Source organism: Aethalodelphis obliquidens, unplaced genomic scaffold (genome assembly GCF_003676395.1).
Source record: "Aethalodelphis obliquidens isolate GAN/ISIS:26980383/991018 unplaced genomic scaffold, ASM367639v1 scaffold14, whole genome shotgun sequence".
In the NCBI taxonomy this organism is placed as follows: Eukaryota; Metazoa; Chordata; class Mammalia; order Artiodactyla; family Delphinidae; genus Aethalodelphis; species Aethalodelphis obliquidens.
In genome coordinates, this window is record NW_020837958.1 from 962,427 (window position 1) to 989,118 (window position 26,692).

At 42.8% G+C, this 26,692-nt stretch overlaps 1 long non-coding RNA gene across 1 annotated transcript; it reads left to right on the forward strand.

The window, feature by feature from the left end:
• The first annotated feature begins 9,133 nt into the window (after window positions 1-9,133).
• On the forward strand, window positions 9,134-12,353 carry LOC113624696 (uncharacterized). Its single transcript, XR_003434438.1, has 2 exons — window positions 9,134-11,741; window positions 11,981-12,353. It is a non-coding gene; the product is annotated as an uncharacterized LOC113624696 (long non-coding RNA).
• The last annotated feature ends 14,339 nt before the right edge of the window (window positions 12,354-26,692 follow it).

Consider the following 26,692-nt stretch of genomic DNA (forward strand, 5'->3'; position numbering starts at 1 on the left):
CTTTGTTATCTTCTAGGAATGTTATAGTTACGTATTTTACATTTAGGTCTATGATTCATTTTGAGTCTACTTTTGTGAAAGGTGTATAGTATATATCTAGATTCTTTTTTTTGTTTGTTTGATTTTTTGGCATGGAGATGTCTAGTTGTTCTAGCACCTTTCGTGGAAAAAACCATCTTGCTCCATTGTATTCCTTTTGTTCCTTCATGGAAGATCAGTTGACTATATTTTGGTGTGTCTATTTCTGGGCTATGTTCCACTGATTTTCTTCTTTATTCTTTGACCAACACAACCCTATCTTGATTAGTACAGGTTTATAATAATAAGTAGTAAAGTCAAGTAGTCATAGTCTTCCAACTTTGTTCTTCTCCTTTAATATCGTGTTGGCTCTTCTGGGTCTTTTGCCTCTCCTTATAAACTTTAGTATCAGGTTGTTGATATTCACAAGATAACTTGCTGGGATGGTGATTGGGATTACATTGATGACAGATCAAGTGGGGAAGAACTGACAATGTGACAACACTGAGTCGTCTTATACATGTACATGGAATATACCTCCAGTTATTTAGATTTTCTTTGGAGTTTTGTAGTTTTCATCGTATAGATCTTGTACATATTTTGTTAGATTTATGCCTGAATAGTTCTCTTTGCGGGGAATGGTAAAGTAAATGGTATTATGTTTTAAACTCCAAATTCCAATTCCTCATTGCTGGTTCATACAGAAGCAACTGATTTTTGTATATTAATCATGTATCATGCAACCTTGCTGTAATTGCTTATTAGTTCCAGGCGTTTTTTGTCGATTCTTTGGGATTTTCTGCAAAGTACTTAGACAATTATATCATCTGTGATCAAAGATTAGTTTTATTTTTTCCTTCCCAAATAGTGTAACTTTTACTTCCTTTTCTTGTGTTATTGCATTAGCTAGGACTTTCAGTATGATATTGAATAGGTGTGGTGAAAGCCAACATCCTTGCCTTGTTTCTGACCTTAGCAAGAAAGCATCTAGTTTCTCATCATGAAGTATGATATTGGCTGTAAGATTTTTGTAGGTGTTCTTTATCAACTTGAGAAAGTTTCCCTCTATTTCTAGTTTGTTGATAGCTTTTATAAATGGGTATTGGATTTGGTCAAAATTTTTTTATTGGAGTATAATTGCTTTACAATCTTGTGTTAGTTTCTCCTGTACAATGAAGTGAATCAGCTATACGTATACTTATCCCCTCCCTCTTGGACCTCCCCCCCCACCATCCCACCCATCTAGATAGTCACAGGGCACTGAGCTGAGCTCCCTGTGCTGTACAGCAGGTTCTCATTAGCCATCTATTTTACACATGCAGTGTATTTATGTCAAACCTAATCTCTCATTTCATCCCACCCTTCCCTTCCCCCACTACGTCCACATGTCCATTCTCTACCTCTGCGTCTCTATTCCTGCCCTGTAAATAGGTTCACCTGTACCATTTTTTTAGATTCCACATATATGCATTAATATACAATATTTGATTTTCTCTATCTGACTTACTGCACTCTTATGACAGTCTCTAGGTCCAACTATGTCTCTACAAGTGACCCAATTTCATTCCTTTTTATGGCTGAGTAATATTCCATTGTATATATATACCACATCTTCTTTATCCATTCATCTGTTGTTGGACACTTAGGTTGTTTCCATGTCCTGGCTATTGTAAATAGTGCTGCAATGAACATTGGATACATGTGTCCTTTTGAATTATGGTTTTCTCAGGGTGTATGCCCAGTAGTGGGATTTTGGGGTCATATGGTAGTTCTATTTTTAGTTTTTTAAGGAACCTCCATACTGTTCTCCATCATGGCAGTATCAATTTACATTCCCACCAACAGTGCAAATGGGTTCCCTTTTCTCCACACCCTCTCCAGCATTTATTGTTTGTAGATATTTTTGATGATGGCCATTTTGACTGGTGTGAGGTGATACCTCATTGTAGTTTTGATTTGCATTTCTCTAATGATTAGTGATGTTGAGCATCCTTTCATGTGTCTCTTGGCCATCTGTATGTCTTCTTTGGAGAAATGTCTATTTAGGTCTTCAGCCCATTTTTGGATTGGGTTGTTTGTGTTTTTGATATTGAGCTGCATGAGCTTCTCGTATATTTTGGAGATTAATCCTTTGTCAGTCGCTTCATTTGCAAATATTTTCTCCCATTCTGAGGGTTGTCTTTTGGTCTTGTTTATGGTTTCCTTTGCTGTGCAAAAGCTTTGAAGTTTCATTAGGTCCCATTTCTTTATTTTTGTTTTTATTTTCATTATTCTAGGCGGTGGGTCAAAAAAGATCTTGCTTTGGTTTATGTCAAAGAGTGTTTTTCCTATGTTTTGCTCTAAGAGTTTTATAGTGTCCAGGTCTTTAATCCATTTTGAGTTTATTTTTGTGTATGGTGTTAAGGACTGTTCTAATTTCATTCTTTTACATGTAGTTGTCCAGTTTTCTCAGCACCAGTTAGTGAAGAGGCTGTCTTTTCTCCATTGTATGTTCTTGCCTCCTTTGTCATAAATTAAGTGACCATATGTGCGTGGGTTTATCTCTGGGCTTTCTATCCTGTTCCATTGAGCTATATGTCTGTTTTTGTGCCTGTACCATACTGTCCTGATTACTGTAGCTTTGTAGTATAGTCTGAAGTCAGGGAGCCTGATTCCTCTAGCTCCGTTTTTCTTTCTCAAGATTGCTTTGGCTATTCAGGGTCTTTTGTGTTTCCATACAAATTGTGAAATATTTTGTTCTATTTCTGTGAAGAATGCCATAGCTAGTTTGATAGGGATTGCATTGAATCTGTAGATTGCTTTGGGTAGCATAGTCATTTTCACAATATTGATTCTTCCAATCCAAGACCATGGTATATTTCTCCATCTGTTTATGTCATCTTTGTTTTTTGTGTTTTTTTTTTGTTGTTGTTTATGTCATCTTTGATTTCTTTCATCAGTGTTTTATAGTTTTCTGAGTACAAGTCTTTTGCCTCCTTAGGTAGGTTTATTCCTAGGTATTTTATTCTTTTTCTTCCAATGGTAAATGGAATTGTTTCCTTAATTTCTCTTTCTGATATTTTGTTGTTAGTATATAGGAATGCCAGAGATTTCTGTGCGCTAATTTTGTACCCTGCAAACTTACCAAATTCATTGATTGGTTCTAGTAGTTTTTTTGTGACATCTTTAGGATTTTCTGTGTATAGTGTCATGTCTTTTTGAATGTTTTAATGTATCTGCTGATATGATCATATGGCTTTTCTTCTTTAGCCAGTTCATGTGATGAATCACATCAATAAGTTTTTGAATGTTGAATCAGCCTTGTATGCCTAGAATAAATTTTACTCCTTTGCTGACTTTTATCTGTATCCTTTCATTGTAATAAACCATACCATGAGTATAATGGTTTTCTGAGCTCTACTAACCTTTTAGCAAATTATTGAACCTGAAGTTGGTCTTTGGGAACTGTGGAACTTGTACCCTATAAGACTCTTGCCCAACGGGAAGCTCAGGAGCTAAAAATGATCAATCAGAGATGCCTCACATTTGCCCTTTATCAAATAACTTAACATAGTCATAGGTTCCAAGAATAAGAACATGGATGTCTTTGCAGGAATGCTCCCCACATTGCCCATGCAACTCCCTTGTGATTTTTTTCTCATTCATGCTCAGTTCTGGGTGTACCACTTCCAAATTACAAGAGGATATTTTTGGCCACACCTGAATTATGACTTGGCAAATCTGATAGAACTCACCACACCATGGGCAGTTCTGGATGAATTGTCACATGATGTCTCACAGTCAGGTGCTCCATCTTTACCTGGGTTCACTAGCATACCAAAAGTTGTTATTCCAAAGACATATAATTCTCCACGGCAAATGGCATGGCCTTGCTGCAGAACCACGGGAGTCTGCATTGTGATTCTCCCACGTGTGCCGTAAACTCTACATGGCATCTTTTTTCCACATCTGATACTTCTAATACCATAGGGTCAGCTAGGCTGAGTCACCCAAGCAGCAGAGCTCTTCACCACAGACTGGGTTTTCGGCAGAACCCTTTCCTAATCTCAGTCCCATTCAAAGCTGGCAGCCTGTAACTGGGCCGAAGCAGTATACCCAGGTGTGAAATATGCTACTGTCAGAAACCAGAGGCAATGTTACCTCCTTCTTCATAGTGGGATATATCATTTTCTTTAGATGAGATGTCCTGGCACACCCCTGACTTAGTGGGTTCTCCATAGGAATTATCTCCCAATATCTGAAATGTGTGAGTGCCAGGGCCTCTAAGATGTTGACTACTTCTTGGTCATCTGGCTTGATTAGCATGATATCATTGATATAGTGGACTAATGGGATAGTCTGCCGGAAGTACACACCACCCAGATTTTTCTCTCTCTATTGTAACAAAAGAAGAGTGTGTTAATACAGTCTTGGGGCAAAACTAAACAATATATACTATTGTCTCTTCTGTGTGAGTTCAACTACTTATGATCCCCTTTTCTAATAGTGAAAGAAAAAAAAAAATCACATTCATCCAATTAATGACCACATACCGTATACCCGAGACCGTGTTTCTTTGCTTTAGCAAAGATACCACATCTGGCACAGTGGCTACAACTGGACCTACCACTGGGCTGACTTTGTGGAAGTCCACTGTCATTCTCCAGGACTTACTAGATTTCTGCAGGGGCCAGACTGTTAAAATGCATATACGACAGAGATGGTTAGTTCTGTGTTCTTCAGATCCTTAAGGCTCGCACTAATTTGCAGGCTTCCCCCACCCCAATGAGGGTAGGTAAGTCAATGAAAAGCGGAGCAGAGTTGCCTAAAGGCTTATAGTGCTGATGAGATAAAAATTGGAGTTCAGAATTTGATAAGGGAAGGGGTATTAGTAAATATCCCAAGCTCTCAGCTGGGACCCCTGGAGGGCAGAGCAGACCAGAGGTAGACAGAGAGCCTCAACATTTTGTAACTCCGTTTCAAGGCAGTTTCATCTCTGACTGGATTAAGATGATCTAATTTCTCTCTATCAGAAGGCAAGGTGACTCCTCCTTGGAGGGAAAAAAAAGTGCTGGGGCGGGGTGGGGATGAAGTAGGGGTTAAGATTTCTCCCAGAAAGGCAGCTGCCACTTTTTCATGTAAAATCCAACAAGATGCCTAGGCTGGGGGCTGACTGAGCTCCTGAATATACCATTTGCATTTGACTGCCAATGCCTTTCAATCCTTCCTTTGTTAGTCGGTGAGTCGGAGTTGAAAACCCCCCCAAAATGGGACGCCAGATGGAAATTCCCCTGGTCAGTTTCAACATCAGTTTAACTACCGGTGAAGGGCTGCTTTTGTTTAGAAAGTGTGCATTTTGTAGCTCCATCCGGCAGGTGGCGATGTGGTACCAGGAAACGGCCTCTCTGAGAGTTCAGGCCCCCTTTCGGTCTTTTAAGCAAAGCCCCGAATTCGCTTTCTCCTTTTGGGATTCTGTATTATTTTTTTGCTGGAATATCCAGGAGGGACAGGGAAATAGTTTGGGGACAATCTACACATCCCACATGAAGCAGTTCCTAAACAGGAGAATCCCCTCTGGTACTTATGAGATGGGAGTGGGGGCATATATGGCATCAATTCCACAATAGCCATACATTGAGTCCATCCAAAGGGTCTCATCCACAAGTTCACGTCATTTCTTTCCTCACCTCAAATCTTGCTTAAACCCCATCGACTGAACTAGGTACCTTTCCTCCTACAGAAGCACAATGTAAATCGGGGGTTGCAACAGAAGCTACCATCTAGGGGGCCCAGGGAAGTCCAGGGTGGTGGAGGAAGGCCAGCTAGGGTTGAACAGGGACGCTAGTGGCGGTAGGAGAGAGGAAACCTGATTGTCAGTCTCCTTTCCTCCTTTGGCCCCTTGCTCCAGGGCCATTGCCCAAGTGCCAGTGCTACTTGCTTTCCCATGTACATCTCAGTGTCTGCTGAGAACCAAGTTCAGGGACTTCTTTCTCCCTCCACACACACTGCCTCAGCTCCATCCCTCAGGGCTTGCTCCTGTGCCCAGAATCTTCTCCTCTTCCAGGGCAACAAAGTGACTTGGGTGCCTGACTAGCACAATGACTGACACATTAATATGTTAACTTCTCTTTTCCCTCTTGGTAATGGTACTAATATTTTGGATCTAAAAAAAAAAACCAAAAAAGGAACAAAAGGTAATATAAAGGTACTCTGGGTATACATACAGACTCTCAAAAAGTATCCGTTCAGCCTAATGCTTTCAGAAATGTCATACACCCCAATGGAACACTGTAATGGATTTCTGACTAGTTAAAAGATTCTTGGGCAGATATAGACACTTTCAGAAGGGGACTGGGGGGCTTCCCTGGTGGTTGAGAGTCCGCCTGCCCATGCCAATGCAGGAGACACGGGTTCGTGCCCCGGTCCGGGAAGATCCCACATGCCTCGGAGAAGCTAGGCCTGTGAGCCATGGCCGCTGAGCCTGCGCGTCCGGAGCCTGTGCTCCGCAACGGGAGAGGCCACAACAGCGAGAGGCCTGCGTACCGCAAAAAAAAAAAAAAAGGGGACTGGGGTAGTACATGGTTATCAGTTCACTGGATCATGGAGTAGGACAGAGAAAAACAGAACTATGTTGGTGTTGGCTTTTCTAGATACAAGGATGTTCTAGTTAGAACCGGATAAAAGAAAAGTTAAAGGTTTTTAACTTGCAGTCTCAAATGTTTACCATTTCTGAGCCTTCTTGTTGAAAAATTCAAGGAGCGTTTTAGACTCAGGAAAGGAGATGATGGTTTGGTATGATAACAGAGCCCAGTTAGTAGAAAGAGACCCGAATTAATGTCAGTAAACTTAAGTGCAAGTCTGCACTTCTGCTTTAAGCAACAACTCACAACTCAACAACTTAAGCATTCCACTTCTGCCTTAAGCAACAACTCACTCTCCTCTCTCCTCGTCAACAAATTGAGGATAATAAAATCCTCCCTGCTTGCCTAACAAGGTTATGGTAAGAACAAACATTAAAAAAAATTGTTTTATAAACTGTAAAGCATTATATAAATGTAGGTTACTATTGTTATTGAATAGATCAGCCATGTTTGGGATGGTGTATATTTTCATGCTATGAAATAGCATTCACTTTGTTTTCATTCCATAGTTTACTGTAATATGTTACATTTGATTTCTTGGTGTTGTTCAGGAAGTGTTACAATAGCTTTTTTTTTTTTTTGCGGTACGTGGGCCTCTCACTGTTGTGGCCTCTCCCGTTGCGGAGCAACAGGCTCCGGACGCGCAGACTCAGCGGCCATGGCTCATGGGCCCAGCCGCTCCGTGGCATGTGGGATCTTCCCGGACCGGGGCACGAACCCGTGTCCCCTGCATCGGCAGGCAGACTCTCAACCACTGTGCCACCAGGGAAGCCCTGTCTTCATATTGCAGATGGAGAAAGTATAACTCAGAGAAAATAGGTGACCTGCCCAAGCCCAGAGTTACAAAGCAGAGATGGAATTCAAATGCAGGTATAAATACCCTACAGATGGATTTTCAGTTGGAGAATTCAAAAGTGTGTTCTAGATACACTGATGTTAAAATCTGGCCTCCATTTAAGATGAAGATGATACCGAGATGGTATAATTATAGGGAAACAGATGGGAAGAGAATTGTGTAGTGCCATGAAGGTTAAATAAATGTAAAGTGAGAGTCCACCTGGGAAGTTAGTGAGAAACTTTTGCTCCAGCTTTAGTTTTTAGTTTTAAAGAGGGATTCTGTATTATTTTTCCCCATCTATCTTCCCTCTGATGTCTCCCCAGAAGGGAATGAACAATGTAAATAAAATAGTGAAATCTTCAATAGTGACATATACCACTAGAATGAAAGCCATGGAGGGTAGCAGCCGTCTGTCTTCAGAATTCCATCATCTAACACAAAGCCTGGCCCAGGGCAAGCCTTCAGCAAAGATATAGTCAATGAATGAATGAAGTGTGCATGTGAGGAACTATGCCCTGTTCTAATTGCTTTTCATAAACGACCTCATATAATTCTTACAACCCTGTGAGATAGGTATTATTAGTGCCACTTCACTAATGAAGCCTTTGAACCCCCAGACAGATCAAACTGTTTACTCAAGGTCACAAAGCCCCAGAGAGTATATTTTTGGTGACTTTCGATTATGAACATTTTCAAATAGAAAAAAAAGAGGATAGTATGATGAGCCTCCATATACTTGTAACATAGGGTAATGTGCTCATTTTATTTGCAAATTTACATCATCTTCTTATTTTACTACATTATTTTACACTTAGAGACATCATGACATTTTAACCCTAATTACCACTTTCCATCTGAAAAATTTTGGACTTTTTCTTATATCAGACCAAGATCCAATTGAGGTACATAAGTTGTCTTTAATTATTATGTCTTTTGAGCTCTTCTATTCTAGAAAAAGCAGTAATTTTTGAAGAGAACAGAGAAATTGTAGAATGTTCACCTCCTGGGTTCCTTCTTCACCTTGTTTAGTTTAAGTTCTAGCCCCTGCATTTCTGGTCAAGAAGAAGTTATGTAAAGACTGCTTATTCACATGACTATTTCACAATGGAGCAGAGGTACTGGCTTCATCATTTACTGGGAATGAGCTATTTAGGAAACTCACTTCAGCCTCTCTGAGCCTTAGTTTTCTGTTTGTAAAATGAGAGATGATTCTCTCCTATCTCTCTCTCCTCCCTTTCCCCTCCCTCTTCTCTCTTCTCCCTCCTTGGCCCCCTTCTTTTTCTCCCCCCCCCCCCGTCTCCTCTCCCTCTTCCCTACCCCCCTTCTCACTCTTCCCTGGCTCGGGCTCCCCAGAGCTGAGGCTGGCCATTGTCGAGAGGTAGGAATCAGATCGTGGCTGACCCTAGGCTTCGTCCGAGCCCACCACCCCGCTCCCGCCGGCACGGAGCATACACGAAGCAGCCCCTGAAATAGCTAGTGGGAAGCAGCCGCATAGAACAGGGAGATCAGCTCGGTGCTTTGTGACCGCCTGGAGGGGTGGGATAGGGAGGGTGGGAGGGAGGGAGACGCAACAGGGAGGAGATATGGGAACATATGTATAACTGATTCACTTTGTTATAAAGCAGAAACTAACACCATTGTAAAGCAATTCTACTCCAATAAAGATGAAAAAAAACAAGCAAAAAACCCCCCTGCTCCTACTTGGGTCCCCCAGGTGGGGGACGCTGCCTGGCCCAGGCCCTGGGGCCCCGGTCCCTTCCCCTCCCAGCCCCGGGGGCTGGCGCGCACCTGGCTCCCAAGTGCTCACCCGCTCCGCCGCGCACCTCGCCCGCCGCCAGCGCCCCGCCCAGGTCGCTCCTTATCTGGCGAAGCGAAGGCCTCGCAGCTCCGTCCAAGGCTGGCGGAGGAGAGAGCTCCCTCTTCCGCTCGGACAGCTTGAAAGGAGGGAGGTGGGACTAAGACTGCCTGACTTTCGGGACTTCGGAGGCTTTTCGCCTTCCTTTCCTCCCGACTTCTTCCGGCCTTCTCTGGGTTCTTCTGTTCTTTGGACAACCGGGGAAGCGCGAAGTTGACTTTAAATCTTTTGATCAGATAAGCAAAACGATCCCTAAAGACGTTTCTTTGCTCCCACGGGCAAAATAAACTCATCACTTGGGGAATTCAACAAAGAGAAACTGGAGTTCAACTTAATATATGATTCACTTTCCCTACCTTTGAGTGCAGAGTGCCCGGAGAGAAAGTTCAAGGGACCGCAGAGGAACACAAGGGTTCTGAGTCGGAGGTGTTGGGCTGCGGCAACAGAAACTGACTAGGTCTTGCCGGGACCTCCAAGAATGTCAACTGTCGGCTCCTAGAAAGATCCGCAAAGCAACCTGTTGCTACGACAGAGCTACGTCATTTGCTTCTAGAAGTCATGGAGAGCAATAACTTGACAGAATTTTGTTTGTGTCTCCGAGGGAGGAGAGCAAGATTGGGTTATTTATTAAGGTTTTGAAGTCTGGTTTAAGTTGTGTCTTTAACGTAGAGGATTGATTAGGATAAGGTAAGGGTTGGGCAACAGTTTCGGATGTGGATATAACAAGGCGAGGACGTTGAGGCAAGGGTTCAAGAAGTCTTGGGATGTAAACTGTACTTTGAGCTTTTCTGTTGAAGAATGGTTGGGTGTTTGAGGAAAGTTACTGAAATAAACAATGAAGATATTTGCAGCTTTCATGTCCCTGGGCAAAAGCTTGCGGAATTACGTTGATGAAAAAGAGTGAATAGGTCATATAAACGTAGTCACTTATAGATCTATGTGAATGTAGATGGCTTCAGTTCTCTCAATGGTGAACCTGCCTGTGAGAACGTAATCAACATTTGTCACTTAGAGTATTTTATCCTGGAAAGAAGTTCACTCAGGAAAACACATTTGCCACACATTTGTGGCAACATTTGTTTGTTACATACAGAATTCAGAGAGAGAGTGATCTTAGGAAACATTTTTTATGAAGTTAATGTTGGGTCTTAGAAGACCCATCCGTTTTTAAAATTAGAACGTGCTCCCCCCCCCCTTGGGCACCGCAAAAGAAATACACATCCTTTTACTTTATTCTGTTCTTTTTACGTTTCCAGGGACAGACCTCATTTCCCCTTTCGGAAACAGCTGTAGCCAGGACTACGTTCCGGCTCCTCCACCAAACCTGAGGGTTTTTTCGAATTGTGCCCCAGCCAGTGAATTTCCCCCAAACTCCAGATCAGCCCCAGGATCAAAGGTGTAACTCACGTAAGGGAGAAGTGTCTTTCCCCAACCAAGCTCCCACTCGTCTGCTCAGGTAACGAGGCGGGAACCTCCCTAATTCCGAGATCTGGGGAACTGCGCCTCTTGCCAGTGGGCAGAGAGATCTTGGAGTCCTGCTCTCATTGGGTAACAACTCTGCTACTGAGGAAGCCGATTGGCTGAGCTCTAGCCTAGGTGTGGAGCGAGAGAAAAGATGAGTGTGGGCTGGTCCACCTCCCTCCCAAGAGCTCTTTCTCTTGGTTAAGATCGTGCTCCGCTACTCCGCTGTTCACTGCTAACAGGGCCTGCTTCAGCTCTCTAAGTCCTGAACAGGGGAAAGAGTCCGGGAAGGAAGAGGGGTCCGGGGGCGGGGAGGAGAGCCGGGGATGCGGCTAGAGAGGACTCGGGAGCGGGAGGCCCTGATCGCGGGAGGAGGCCCCAAGAGCCAGACCCGGCTGCAGAAGGCAGAGTGGGCGGGCGGAAAAGGGGCTCCCGGGTGGCCGGCAGGCCCCGCCTGGAGATCGCGGCGCGGGACGAGGCGAGGAGACACTAGCCTGGCGTCTGCAGCGCACAGCTCCAGCTGCGCAGGCGCACAGAGGACACAGCGCGTGGGTGGGGAGGAGGGGCCTAGGGCGACTCGGGCACTTTCCAGGGGTGTCATTCCCAGCAGCTGGGACAGGACCCACGACAAGGACAATTAGGAAGAAGCCGCGAATGCAGGCGGAGTGAACAGCCTCGTGGGACAAACCGATTCTCCAAACGTGCCTCCTGCATACGTGCAGAAGTTTACCAACCGGAGGAGGGAGACATCATGAACTGCAGGACGGGGCATCTCAAAGCTGACAAAGATCTCGATCGGAAAGGGCTTGCAGAGGCAGCCTGCTGTTTTAAGAGTCTCCGTGGAGAGCAGGCGTGCAAGTGTTCCAGGCTGTGCTCGGGAAGGGATCAGCGTCGCCAACAGTGACTACTTCTATGCGGTTTGACAGAGGAATATACGATGTATATAAAGGTACAGGGTTGAAAAGTGTGTTGGTAATTTCAATACGTGTGGTGATTTGGGAGAACTGGCCTTTATGCGCATACGATACACCTGAAGTGGCTAAAGTTCCTGCTTCCTCTTCTGTGGGTTCTCTGCTGTTTGGATAGAGGAACCTTTAAAAAGCAAAAAAAAAAAGGCAACAACAACAACAAAAAACCCAGCGTGTACAAAAGTTCCACCACTTACTATCATTCTCTGAATCCTTGTAGGTTTCTACATCTCTGCAGTTATCACCAGAGAATTAGTATCTGGCTGATTTTTTTTTTCGTTGTGGATTCTCAAGCAGCAAACATTTCCGTGACAAGTACAAGGAGTAAAGAACACTAGGGTTGAAATTGCTGAAAACTCTGAGCTATCCTGGTGGCTTCCAAACACTGAACAGCATCCTGCCATTCGATCTGACTTATTAATATCTGATAGGCTTTTGAGACATTGCCTGAAAATTAACACACGGATCTCAGAAACCTATAAAGAAGAGTGAAGTCATCCTTTTTGGAATAAACACAGGTATTGTTGAAGCCACTACATGTACAGTGAGAAGAACTATGATGGTAATAAATACAACTGAGTCCACTGAGAATGTGTTTGTGCAGATGTGAATCATTTTCTGTGGTTTTTCCCTCCCTCCCTTCTTTTTTTTTTTTTTTTTTTTTTTTTCCTTTTTCCTTTTTTTTTTTTTTTTTTTTTTTTTTTGCCTTTTGCCTTTTGTATACTTCAAAGTATAAACAAAGTGATTTAATAGACAATAGGCTTTAACACTTTCTAAGGCATGGATGTTAAGAATTCAACATACTCATAAATTTAGTTCACTGAAACAGTGCACAAGAAGATAATAAAACGTTACGATTACAGAGGGTATAAAATTTGTTCCTCTAATATCTATGCTACTAAACCTACTATGTAGTGAGATATCTATAATTTTTTCCTAAATCTTTATGTAATTTTGTACAATTTAAATAATCTATATATAAAAAACATTTCTGGCTTGGTAAATTAGGTGTTGGTTTATTGGGAAAAGGGTGTAAAGTAAGTAATTCTTAAACCTTAAATATATTTTCAATAAAATATATTTTGGCTTAAGGTAATAGGAATATAAACTTTTTTGGATCAATGATTACTGTCACATTTTTTTCACCATCCTTACATCTTTTCCTTTTTTTTTCTTTTCTTTTTTTTTTTTTTCGGTACGCGGGCCTCTCACGGTTGTGGCCCCTCCTGTTGCGGAGCACAGGCTCCGGACGCGCAGGCTCAGCGGCCATGGCTCACGGGCCCAGCCGCTCCGCGGCACGTGGGATCCTCCCGGACCGGGGCACGAACCCGGCATCGGCAGGCGGACCCCCAACCACTGCGCCACCAGGGAAGCCCCTGCATTTATTTTGAAAGTCACGCCCACGAGCTTTGTTTACGGATGGGGAGTTTAAGAAACAAGAGAAAAAGAGGGCTCAGCGATGACTCCTGGGCTTTTGACTTGAGCGACTTGAGCAAGGATGAAGTCTTCCTTGACGGGTATGGGAAATCCAAGGAAGGAGCGGTGTGTGTGTGTGTGTGTGTGTGTGTGTGTGTGTGTGTGTGTGAATTCTACTTTTGACATGTTGACTTAGAGATACTAATCCACTCCAACTGAATGACAAGGAGTGAAGTGAAAGGATTCACATTCAATACGTGACAGTGAATATCCAGGGAGGGTCAGGAAGGGACATAGGACTGGACATGGGAAGGAATAACATAGACCAAAGTGAAAGAGAGAGAGAGACAGAGAGAGACACACAGAGAGAGACAGAAAAGCTTGGACTTTATGATGGTAATGAGGTTGGCCATTAACTGAGAACTAAATTTGAGATGCAGTGAAAAGGAAAAGGAAAAAAGAATTCCAAGGGAGATAGCTCATCAGAAGATAAAGAAAAAGCTTGCCTTGTTTCCCCAGATCCTCTGTTTCTTAGGTGACATTTATATTTTTACCTCCCAATGGACTTTTGCCCATTTGTAATGGCATCTCAACCAGCACATAGTTCCTGCCAATCCCAGAGCATCCTGGCTCCTTGAGCCTAGCTAATAGCTGATGCTTTACTCCTTGTCTGTTTACTGGTCACTGGAATAGCAACTGAACCATATGCTTGGAATAACTGGCCTGATGTCATTTTAGGTGGCAGTCTTCCACTTCTGTCTTAAGTGTAAAACTGACCCTCACCAGAAAACTAACAGCCTAGAGCTGGCTGAATCAGGACCTGTAGGTCCGTGGCAGAGCCCCAGCACTGCTTTCCCTTTCGAGGCTGTGCTCTGAAAGCTTCGATGCAAACCCACCTCAACTTGGCAACAGTGACAGAGTAGGAATTGCTCAAGGAACCTGCTGAGTCACCAAGGAGACGTCACTTTCAGCTGATGCTGAGATGATGCTGTTGAAATAGTTTGACGTCCTTGAGAACAGGTGTTTGCCTTTGATAAGACTACACGCTGCACAGTCCCTTGGACTCAGCACCTTGTTGGCCGTATGTAATAAGTAGTCTGCATTTCATTATAAATGTGACAAGCATACGTCTGGCCAAGTCGCAGGTGGTTGGGTTATTTAACTGTCGTCAATCCCATAATGAGGTAAGGACCACTCACATGTTCTGGAGAGATGGGAATTCATCAGATACTAAAGCCAAGCCTGAGAGAGTCAGGGGGCAAGGCCAGTGCTTTGGAATAGTGACTACTCCATGAATCCTGACAGATGTCTCTCCCCCGACCAACATTCAAAAAATCCTAACAGAGAGGACTGATTTCTGTATTTAGTTGCAAACAACATGTTCTGGGAAAAGAGAAGAGACTATTGCCTCTACCTGAGGACACTATGCGGGCGGCGGAAGAGGGAGAGAGGGATGTAGATTTGCACTTGATAGGTGAGGGATGAAGGGAACTGTCATCGGATGTACAAAGCAAAAGCAGCATGGAGGGCTAGAGCGTTGGCCTCTGGGGAGGAGCTGGGGATGAAGGCCTGGATATCCTCTTCCAGAACTGGCCCTGAGATACGCAAAAGCACAGAAGGGATGGTCTATTCCTCCTCTCCTATGAGTTCACAGTGGGCTCACCTCCCTTTGGCTTAGAAGTTGTCCTCCTTTTTAAAAGAGGACAGGAGTGGGGTCTCTAAATTTCCAGAAGCCACATAGGGTCAGCCCTGAAGGCCTAGCAGCTAAACTGTCTACAGAGACTCCTGGTCCCTCCTATCCTAGGAAGACAGTGCACTCATGGAAGGGTAAAGCCCTCCCTCCCAGGACACCAGAGGCTCCAGGAAGGAGGCCGCCAGCAAGCCAGAATTTTTCTCTCTCCAGTAAAAGAAATACAAGGGTCTGTCATACAGAGTGAAGTAAGTCAGAAAGAAAAAGACAAATACCGTATGCTAACACATACATATGGAATTTAAGAAAAAAAAATGTCATGAAGAACCTAGGGGTAAGACGGGAATAAAGACACAGACCTACTAGAGAATGAACTTGAGGATATGGGGAGGGGGAAGGGTAAGCTGGGACAAAGTGAGAGAGAGGCATGGACATATATACACTACCAAACGTAAAATAGATAGCTAGTGGGAAGCAGCCGCATAGCACAGGGAAATCAGCTCAGTGCTCTGTGACCACCTAGAGGGGTGGGATAGGGAGGGTGGGAGGGAGGGAGATGCAAGAGGGAAGAGATATGGGAACATATGTATATGTATAACTGATCCACTGTGATATAAAGCAGAAACTAACACACCATTGTAAAGCAATTATACTCCAATACTGTATTGGACACTTCAGTCCAATCTATATCCCCAGTGGGGACTTATCTGGGTCGCATTTGATCTTCACAGTCACCCCTTGATCTAGGTGTGACTTTTGCCCCCATTTCACAGGTTATGAAACAGGATAGTTTGTTGGAGGCTACAGGTCTAGTTGCGGTGGGTGTAGGGGTGTCCAGGAGGAGTTTAACCTTAGAGCCTCACAGCTTCTTAGGACCCTGCAGGGAGGCCTTAGGCAAGCTCCCTTGCCTCTTGGTGTGGGGGTGGGTGTTCTTATTTCCCTATTTGTAAATTAAAGTGATTGCCCATTTGTGATTCTCCATCCATTCCTGTTCAAACTCATCACTTGAGTAGCATTTAAAAACCACAGATTCTGGGACTCAATCCCAGTGTAAGTTCAATAGGTCTGGGGTGAGTCTCCGTAACCTGCATCTTTTAACAAGTAGAGGCATCAACAGATCTGCCTGAGAAACTCAGACCAATGCTTCGCAAAGTTTACGCTGCAACAGGATCCTCTGGGGAGCTTGCTGAAACACATTCCTGAGCTCCTGTGAGATCCTGATTCCGTAAGGCTAGAGTGTGGCCAGGTGCATTTCTCAAGAGCTGATGCCAATGCTGCTGGTGACCATCTTTCTTCATTGAACAAAACTACTCTAAGGACTTTACAAATATTAACTAATTTTATCCTTATAACAGCCATAGGAGGCAGCTACAGTCATCCCCATTTCAAAGGAAACTGGCTCCACAGAGACATCAAGCAATTGACCTCAAGACACACAGCTCTTAGCAGAGCCTGGATGACCCACCAAGCAGTTGGCACGTGACTCCCCTCCCCTCCGCCGCCCCGCCCCGACATTGCTTCTCCGCTATTGTTCTAATCAGCTTCCACTACCCCAGCCCATCTCAGCACTTCCCGGGGCTGCTCCACTCCAGTCCCGCTCCCCGATGCCCCAACCTATCCCTTTGTGACCCTCCCTCACTGCTCCTGGGACAGATCAGCGCCGACAGCCCCTTTCCAGCTCCGCCCGGGCACACCAGCAGAGCCGGAAAGAACCTCGCCCAGCCCTAGAGCAGCTAGTACTCGCTGCGGGCAAAAGCTTCTTCAGGGCGGATGGAGTTCCGCGTGAGGCCTGCAGATGGCGCCAGAGGATCAGCCTGGGGAACGGGGAGGGGGAAGGAGGCGGAGGAAAGCGGAGGTGGGTGAGAATTGACAGTCATGACGGCCAATGGCAGCATGGCGTGGTTTGCCCAACTTCCGTGCTCTGGCCCCCCAAGAGCCTCCCACCGCTTTAGGGGGCTGCAATTGTGGCAGGGAACGGAGAGGTGGAGGTGCCGCCTGCTGCGTCACGTGGTCCCTGAGTGTACCCCTGTTAGTCCAAGGTTGCAATAGCTCATGGGGGCTCAACCTTCCCCCCTCCCCCAACTTATCTTCCTCTCAGTTCACTGAGGCACATCTTACCAGTCTCTGGCAAACTCGTGTCTCCATCACTCTGGGTCCTTGTAGTTTTGGTAAAAGGCATTACTGTCGCTTTGTAGTATAGTCTGAAGTCAGGGAGTCTGATTCCTCCGCTACCTGTCATTGTCTTAGCGGCTGTTTCCCGCACTGACAGTGCAGAGCGGGCTGCTTGGCGGGTGGGGGTGAGGGGAGCAGAGTGAGGGATGAAAGGTGGGAACCACCCCCTAAATGCCAGGCATTGTGTTTTGGTGTTTGCCACAGGATTGTCTCATTTCATCATCTTTGTCTTTAATCCATTTCCTGTTTCACAGATGAGGGAACAAGGTGAATAAATTGTCCGTGGGCAGTCCTTGGATGATCTTGACTCCTGTCAGCCGCCAACGCCCAAGGGCTTTTTATTGTGCCAAGGCTGCCTTTGCAGCGTTTCAGTGCATGCAGTTCCGGTAAATCACCTCTCCCCACATAGATTCCGACCATCTATTCATTTATTAGGGACCCACCCGCAAGGCATAGGCCTAGTTGCTATTAAAAATACAAAAAAAGAAAAAAAAGAAAAAGAACTCTGCTATGAAGTAGAGGAGATAAAAAAGATATATACAGGAGAGTTAAAAAAATATATACACGGAATAGTGATACCTATTTTGTTCCAGATAATATGATGGTGTCTGAAGACAAAGACATGGATAAAATCTACCCTTGCCTTTCAGGAGGCCTTAGGCAGGAGTAATCCTTGAACTTTTAATTTCCCACCCCTACAATTTTTAACTAACTGAGCATCCACTCCATATATATTATTTATGTTATATATGTATATATTCTTTTGTAATTGATACATTAAATGTTAGCTCACTTAATTTCTTATTTTGGGGGTAAAATTATAAATGGAGGTGGAAGTATTTTTTTCATTCACTCCAGTGGAGCATCTTGGGCGCTTCCTGGAGAGCTTCCTTGATCTGGAACCCCCAGGCCTGGTACATGCCTGACTCTCTCCCTTCTTTCTTTAGATCTCTGTTAAATGCCAGGTTTCCAGAGAGGCCTTCCCTGACCACTCCCTCTCCTCCTCTGTCATCTTCTGTCCCCTTATCCCAATATTTCATATACTACATTTCACTGTATAGTAAATATCATTATTTTGTGTTAGTTTAGTTTTTGTCTCCTTGCACTAGAATGTAAGCTTCAAAGAACAACAGGGTCCTACTGTATAGCACAGGGAACTATATTCAATATCTTGTGATAAACCATAATGAATAAGAATATGAAAAAGAATATATATATGTATAACTGAGTCACTTTGCTGTACAGTGGAAATTAACACAACATTGTAAATCAACTATACTTCAATAAAATTTAAAAAAAATAATGAAAGCTTCAAGAGGGGCAGGAAGGAGTCCTGAACACTGGGGGCTTTGAGACAAAAGCAACAAAGCCAGAAGGTTGGGGATAGAGGGAGAAAGCCTTACCCAGTGCATCCTGAAACCCCCTTGGGCTGGGGTAGGAGTAGAGGGAATATGGGGACTGTTTATTCACGCCTCTCCTGATTGCTGCATTCTTGCAATGCTCAGGGCCAGTATCACCCAGCCCTTCCCTCTCCCCCAGTTATCTATAGTCTTCCCTTCTTCTCTCTGATTTTTAGTGAGGAATTGCACATTTTCAGTCCTCACCCCCACAGGTAGCAAAGGTAAAGGTCTGATACACAAAGACTCTGCTGTTTGTTTCTCTCAGCATCTTCTCACTTAAGACGTTTGTGGTTGTAGAAAGTGTTCTGGCCTAGGAGCCAGAAGACCTCATCTCTGTAACTGGATTTGCCCCTGAAGAAAAGAGTAAAGGGGATGGTTGAACACCCTATTCCCACACTATCTGACTTCCATCCCATACACAGGAGCCAAGGACACCTAGGAGTTGATCTTGGATTGAGCTTCTTACCCAAACTGTGTCCTGAACTAATGAGAAATGAGGAATCCTGCATGGTTGCCTGTTTCTGTGTAATGTAAGGAGAACATGGTGAGAAAACTATACAAAGTGTAGAGATTTTTATTATGATTTATAATCATTGGGTCCCAGCTGCACCAAGGATGAGAAGCAGTCACACACCCCTGAAGATCCAGGGAGGACAGCACGGTATAAAGTGGAGTGCACCGACATGCACTAGGTTCCCTGTACTGACATGGTGCACACCCATGCCAGCCTCACCTCTGGCCAGCTCTTTGCACTCTTACACCATTTTATAAACTTGAAATTGGGTTAAACTCTATTTTATCCTATGATTTTGATTGTTACTCCCTATCTGAGCCCCCCCCCCCCATTACTAGTCACCCGCTTCTTACTAGCTACGTGACCTGAACAGGTTACCTTCTTTTTTGAGCCTCAATTTCCTTTCATTTAGAATGGAAAAAAAAATTGGTTATTCTAAAACCAATGGGGTCACAGGGTCAAAGAAAGATATTGTGGATTTGGAAGACTTCAGAAATTATATCACTAACATACTCATACATAGAAAATACTAGAGTAAGAATTCTAACCAAACATCAAATAAATAGGAGCAGAGACCTCAGTTAGGAGCAGAAAAAAAGGAGAGCAAACAGTGGTGAGCAAAAGAGTCTGGCAAATTTTATCTATATAGTTAAATCTAAACGGACAGTGATAGACACTCTGGGAATGTGTAATAAAAGTTTTAAAAAAGCATTCTTTAAGTGGAAGTGACTCACTGCAAGGGAAATTCTATAATATCTGGAGCTGAAACATTCAGGGTTTGGCTCAGGGGGACCACAGGTAGAGGAGTAGTGCATTTTGTCTCACGCGTCATACTCTTCTGGTTGTGGGGAGGGAGATGAATAGGGGAAATGAATCTTTTGGAGAGATGTCATCTTATTGGGATGCAAGTGGAAGCAGAGGGAGAGTAACTGGTACTTTGCCCATCTATAATAGAAGCAAATTTTTGTTCAGCTCTGAGCACTAGGAAAAATACTATTGACTGAATAAAAAGCTAATAAGAGAATGTGATGAATAAGCAAATCATAAGATTCCTTAGTGGAGGTAATATCTGTTGCTTTTCTATACATTAATAATGAACCATGAGAAAGGGAAAACAATAAAACAATCCCATTTAAAATTGCATCCAAAAAACTAAAATACCTAAGAATAAACTTAACCAAGGAGCTGAAAGACTTATACTCTGAAAACTATAAAACATTTATGAAGGACACTGAAGATGATATGAAGACATGGAAATCTATCATGTATTCTTGGATTGGAAGAATTAATATTGTTAAAATGTCCATACTACCCAAAGCAATCTACAGATTTAAAATGCAACCCCTATGAAAATACCCAGGACATTTTTCCCAAAACCAGAACAAATAATCCTAAAATTTATATGGAACCACAAAAGACCTGGAATCACCAAGAAAATCTTGAGAAAAAAAAGAACAAAACTGGAAGTATCACACTCTCTGACTTCAGACTATACTACAAGCCTACAGTAATCAAAACAGTATGGTACTGGCACAAAAAAATAGACATATAGACTAATGAAATGGAATAGAGAGCCCAGAAATAAACCCACACACTCATGGTCAATTAATCTAAGACAAAGGAAGAAAAATACTATTGATTAAATAAAAAGCTAATAAGGGAATATGATGGATAAGTGAATTCATAAGATTCCATAGTGGAGGCAATATCCCCAGTAAAAAACAGCCCTTATCTTTTGAATAGACACAGGGTACAATCTTCAAAAGAGGAAAAGCATATACAGGGGAAATAAATTAATTTTCACCCCATTCTCAAGATACTACCTTTCCTGGGATAATTGATGACTATACAAGCATAATAACTCCTTTTCAACATATTTCACAGAAGCTGAGCAGTTCAGTGTTCATGCATAAGAAGACTGGCTGATCTGGCAGGAAATGAAAATTTTACCTTAGATATATTTCTCATGAATAGTTTTTTAGGTGGTGAGTGAGTATGCTCAAAAAGGGATTCACAAGCCTCTATAATACATGAGTTTGGGACACAGAAAGCTAAAGATTTGGACTAAGTTTAGATGAGATCAGGAGCCAAAGAGGCTAGCAGAGGTGTGTGTGTGTGTGTGTGTGTGTGTGTATGTGTTCATATAGGGACAGGTAGGTAGCCGTTAGGCTGCTAGTGAGGTATCATGATCTCCAGGTCCCGGAGTAGGTCCTTGGGAAGACAGACTCTTCTAAAAAGTTGGTGCCCTTACCATTTTAAAATATTTTTATTATTACTCCTGGGCATCATCGTTCAATTTTTAAAAATATCTCGCACAGGCTACTATTCCCATGGTGACAAGGCAAGGCTTGGTTGCCAAGAGCTTCTGTTGGACTGTCCCTAATTTTTCTTTGTGAGAACAGGTGCTTCTTCAGGGTAAGGAAGGGAGGTGGGAAGGTCCCTAGTAACCTACTTCCTCTCCCTGTTCAAAGGACTCTAAAAGAGCACAGCAGAGACAGTCCACTGGGATCAACTTTAGTGCTTCCCATACTCCTGAGCTGAGGCTTTCCCTGAAGGTAAAAGAAAAGACTGTTCACTGGGTCATGGGAAGATTCATATGTAAAACCCAAGACTCAGGTACTGTTTCAGGGGAGTTTGTATCCACGGTAAAGTAGGATTGGCCCAGGTTCATCTGACTGCAAGGGCAACAGTATAAGGCAAATATGAAGGAACTGATATGATGTGGAGGGTGGGACCAGTCTGGGAGAAAGAGTGGAAAGGGAGAAAGTTAGGTGGAGAGGGTGAATCAAACACGTGTCTGTCTTCTTCAAACCAATAACTATATGAAATAATGGAAAAAATAAAAAGAAACAAAAACAGAATAAATCTGCCCCAATAAGGTACTGTCACGGAGCCTGAAATTTTGAGCAGACAGATGAACACCAAATTGAAACACTTATGGGAGCAGACTGCTGTGAAGATAGGAACTGTAAAAAAACCTTGAAGTTTGGGCATGATGGAAGTTGGGTGGGAGATGGCCTAGGATATCTAGTCAATCCCTGTCTCTCCTCCATCCTCACATCTCTGTTTCTCCTAAGCAACATTTATCCACAGGCAAAAGTGATGAGTGTCAGCACAAAGCTAGAGATACAAATCTTACCCAATAGGTAGTTGATGAGCACAAGCAGGGACCAGAATTAAGACTTAGAGACAAGTTTCCAGTGCCCCCCATGTGGACGCACAACCCTCGCCTCCCCCAGGGTCCCTGTAGGTCAGCCATGATGAACAGACAAACAGATGAACAGTTCTCAAACACAGAAGTAGAAAACCAGAAATGACAAAAAATTCAAGTTATAATGGTATTGTATAAATCCAACTGACATTATGTGGAGTTTCATGTTGAAAATAAGTCTGCAACAAAAGAATATGACACACATCTTAAAGTATGTGTATTGCTCAATAAATTTCACGATAATTTAGCATAAATGTTCATTTGTTCACATGAAAATAATAAGTATTATCTCAGGGTACACAGATTGAGCATTTATAAGCCAAGCTTTAAAAAAAGCGTATGCTACAAGATGGAAGAAGTTGAGGCCCCCTAAGAAATCATACTAGCTGTCTTCTCTTCCTTACTAATTCTATTTTGCAAGCTGGCTAGGTAGGACCCAAAATCCAAAAGCACAGAATGACAGATAATAGGAGCTAAGGAAGAAAATTAAAATGGACAGATGCCCAGAGTTTATTGTGTCAGATAATCTTTCTTTCTAATAATAGAAGTCGAGTAAAAAGACTGAACAAACAAAATCTACTTGAAAGGTCATTTAAAGCCATAGTTAGAAGTGTCAGCTGGTGAAAACAGAAGGAATGGGTGTGTGTGCGTGGGCCAACTAATGGGATACAAGCAGTTGTATTATCAGTCTGTTATAATAGTGTAACGTAATTAGTCTGCACCCCCAGTGCCTAGCGCAAAAGAGGGATTTGGGGAACTAGGAAATGTTTGGAATATGGACACGGCGGACCATGATGTGATAATCAGAGGACACGGAAATATTTCTGAGAAAGTAGTAGAAGAAAGGGAAAGGATTGTTTCCCAAAAGATGACTTAGGAGAATAGCATTGAAAGGGTAAATAACAAAGAAAAATAAAGTATTTTGAAATTTTGCCAGGTACCTGTCCTTTCTCAGTTCACTGAACACCTTTCCACCTTAAGGATGTGTAAGTAAGTATACACATACTTAACTTTGTCTTTAAGTATTAAAACAAGGAAAAAGGAAGGACAAAACAGATGTATGTTTGAGGAAGGAGTAGGCAGTGGTAAGCAGTTACGGTAAACTGGCTGAACTGGGCTGGACTTTATTGTTTAAAGTTTCCAGATCTGCTAAAATTAAACTCTTAGTTGCAGGGGTATGTGGGGTGGGCAACAGAGAAGGGCCTTAAGTTAATACCTAGGTTGCATTTCTTCTCTTTTTGAGGGTTATAGAAGCAAGGGTTAACAGCCAGGTTTTAGAATCAGGTAGCCTTTGTTTAGAATTCTGGTTCTTCTTTAAGCCTGAGTTATCACATCTTAAAATGGACAATAATGGAACTTTCTTTACAGAATTATAATGATGACTAAAACAGATAATGCATGAGACATGCTTCTTACAGTGCCTAGAACATGAACTTTCTACAAATATTCCATGTTGTTATTTATTTTTATCTGTCAGGGTTGTCAGGGGAGTTTGGATCAGGTGATAAGGAGTGTAGCTTCAAAGTTAATACAAATGGACTCTACAAGAAACCTACCTCTTTTTGGGTGAGATCCAAACCAACTCAGGGATTCAAAAAAAAAAAAAATCAGATTGGAACCTTTCTGAGGCATCCAGTCCAAATGATGGAGAAGAAGGGTGAGAATAGATTTTGGGCACTACTGAACTATCTTGCTCGGTAGCCCAAGGAGTTAAAATAGCAGAGGGTAGAGTTGCTTGGGGGGTGTTGGAGAGGAGGGACATCTTGGGATAGATTGGTTTGGGGTGTCACACCTATGAGTGGCTACTTTGGGATATGATTTGAGGGACTGTGGTTGAATTTGGGTATAGGATGACTGAGCTAAGATATGAGGGAAAACCTGTGCAAGATATATGGCAGAATGATCTAGAATCAAAAAATTCTTCATCTCTATATCATATGGTTCTTGGTTGGGAACTTTTCTTTGCAGAGAAAATATGGGTTTCAAAACGTCTTTGCTAGTGGTCTCCCATGAAGGGCTGGTGAACAGTAACTGGAAATTTGGTCTGAATGATGGACTCCGAGTCATGTCCAAAGCTGCATCCAGCATTTACTGACCTACTGTGCCCACTCCATTTTCTGGAGTGTGACGGAGCAGCCCTGAGAAGTGAGAATGCCTTTTACCCACCCTGATCTCCACCACTATGGTTTTGCAAGAGCAGGTCGCAGGACACATGGCGAAATCCTTCGCTGAGCAAAGGCATTTCATTTTATGGACACGTGGCAGAGCAAAACGAACAAACCCTGAAAAATCAACAAACACTCAGGTTTCCGAGTTGCTTCCTGCAGCCGGCATCAGTGGCAATGTACTCCTACTCAGCTTAGCCCCATCAGTGACCCCAAATCATCCTAGCCTGCTGGAGTCAAGGGATATTTGTCACACATCTTCTGTCATACCTGCCCCTTTCTTTTGTCTGATAAGTTAATGAGACTTATTATGTGAAGGTCAAAGCTTAGAAGTTATTAAGACATCTTTAGACATTTGAACTCAACAGACCTCAGAAGCTATCCAGTCTAATTTCCTCAGGTTTTCCACTGATTCTCTACACCTACTCTTACCCCATCCCTGAAAACACCTCACTACACCTCCATTCCTGCAGCATTCAGTTATGAACTTAAGAATGACTCCCAAAGGGAAATTTTCCATGACGCATCCACCACCAATACCCTAGCTAGATCCATTTCTTCTGATGCATGTTCTCTTAAAACTCTGTATATCTCCTTCACATAACTCATCCCAAATGCAGATAAATATTTGTACAGTTACTTGTAAGATGCATGCCTCCTCCTCGACACTGGAAAGTAGATTCCATGAAGTCAAAGAACATATTGAAATGGTAGTCCCTAGCTAGGGGCTTATCAGTCAATACCCACTTGACGGATGAATAATGAATGAATGTAAATAATGAATAAATAAATAATAAATGAATGAATGAAACTTCATAGAGTAGTTGTGAAGATAAAGTAAAAAAAGAATACATCCTAACATGCACAGTGTCTGGTGTATATTAGAAGCTTATGAAATAATATTAGATCCCTTGGTAGCTAACGCTTGAAGGAAAAGCATTAACATTTTGTATTCAATGTTTTTATCCTTACTGTTATGACATAAATATTTCCCATACTATTTTTTAACTTAATTTATTATTTTTTTAAATTTTTATTTATTTTTGGTTGTGTTGGGTCTTTGTTGCTGCACCTGGGCTTTCTCTAGTTGTGGCGAGCGGGGGCTACTCTTTATTGCGGTGCACGGGCTTCTCACTGCGGTGGCTTCTCTTATTGTGGAGCACGGGCTCTAGGCGTGCGGGCTTCAGTAGTTGTGGCACATGGGCTCAGTAGGTGTGGCTCGTGGGCTCTAGGGCACAGGGTCAGTAGTTGTGGCTCACGGGCTTAGTTGCTCCACGGCATGTGGGATCTTCCCGGACCAGGGCACAAACCCTTGTCCCCTGCATTGGCAGGCAGATTCTTAACCTCTGCGCCACCAGGGAAGCCCTCCCATACTATTAAAGTCTTTGGATAAACACAATTTAAATGATTCCATGATATAGTCACATGGTATATTAGTTTGGGTGCTTTTGGCTTAAAGTAAGGAAAAAAAAAAAAAAAAGCCCTGATTCAAAATGGCTGTAGTAATAAGGAAATTTGGTATCTCATCAAATTGAGAGTCCAAATGTGGACCAGGCTTGAGGTTGGTGCCTATCAGCAAGCCCTTGATGTCCTCAAGGAACCAGGTCCTTTTTCCTTCTGTGATCACCATTGGTTTCCTTATAAGGTTGGTTCTCTTTATGATTGACTTGGCTGCCAGTACAGGGTCTTGTTAACATGCAAGAGATACACAGAGAGAAGTTCCAACCAGACTGACACTTTCCAGGAGAACGTCATGCTCTGATGGCTCAGACCAGTGGTTCCCTAATAATTACAAATATGAATTCTTAACTTATCATATTTTATCTTGAATTAATATGACTCCATTTCACATACAATGTAATAACAACATAATTTCATTTGCCTCCCCCCTTTGTGCTATCGTTAAATAATTTTCTGCTACATTTGCTATAACTCTGTGGTATACAGTTATTATATTTGGATTTAAAATAGTCAATTGTTTTGAAGGAATTTAAGAAAAGAAACATAGGTTTAAACCACTTAATATTTTCAATGGTCTCCCTTTCTAACTGCAGTTCCAAAAATGTCATTGAATTTAATTCCCTTTTGGCCTACAGACTTTTTTTTTCTTGTAGGGCAGATGTGCCTTGTTTATCTGAAAATGTTTATATTTTGCCTCCATTTCGAAAGGATATTTTGCTTGATACGGAATTTTAGGTTGAGAGTCATTTTTCTTCCAGCATTTTAAAAATGTTATTTTATTGTAATAGGAAAAGAATCTTTGTATTCTATTACAAGTTAATCACTAAAGGGATGTTGCCTATAAGCTTAAGTTACACATAATGGCCTATCTCTGGGAACCCTGCCTCTCAGATAATGAGCATG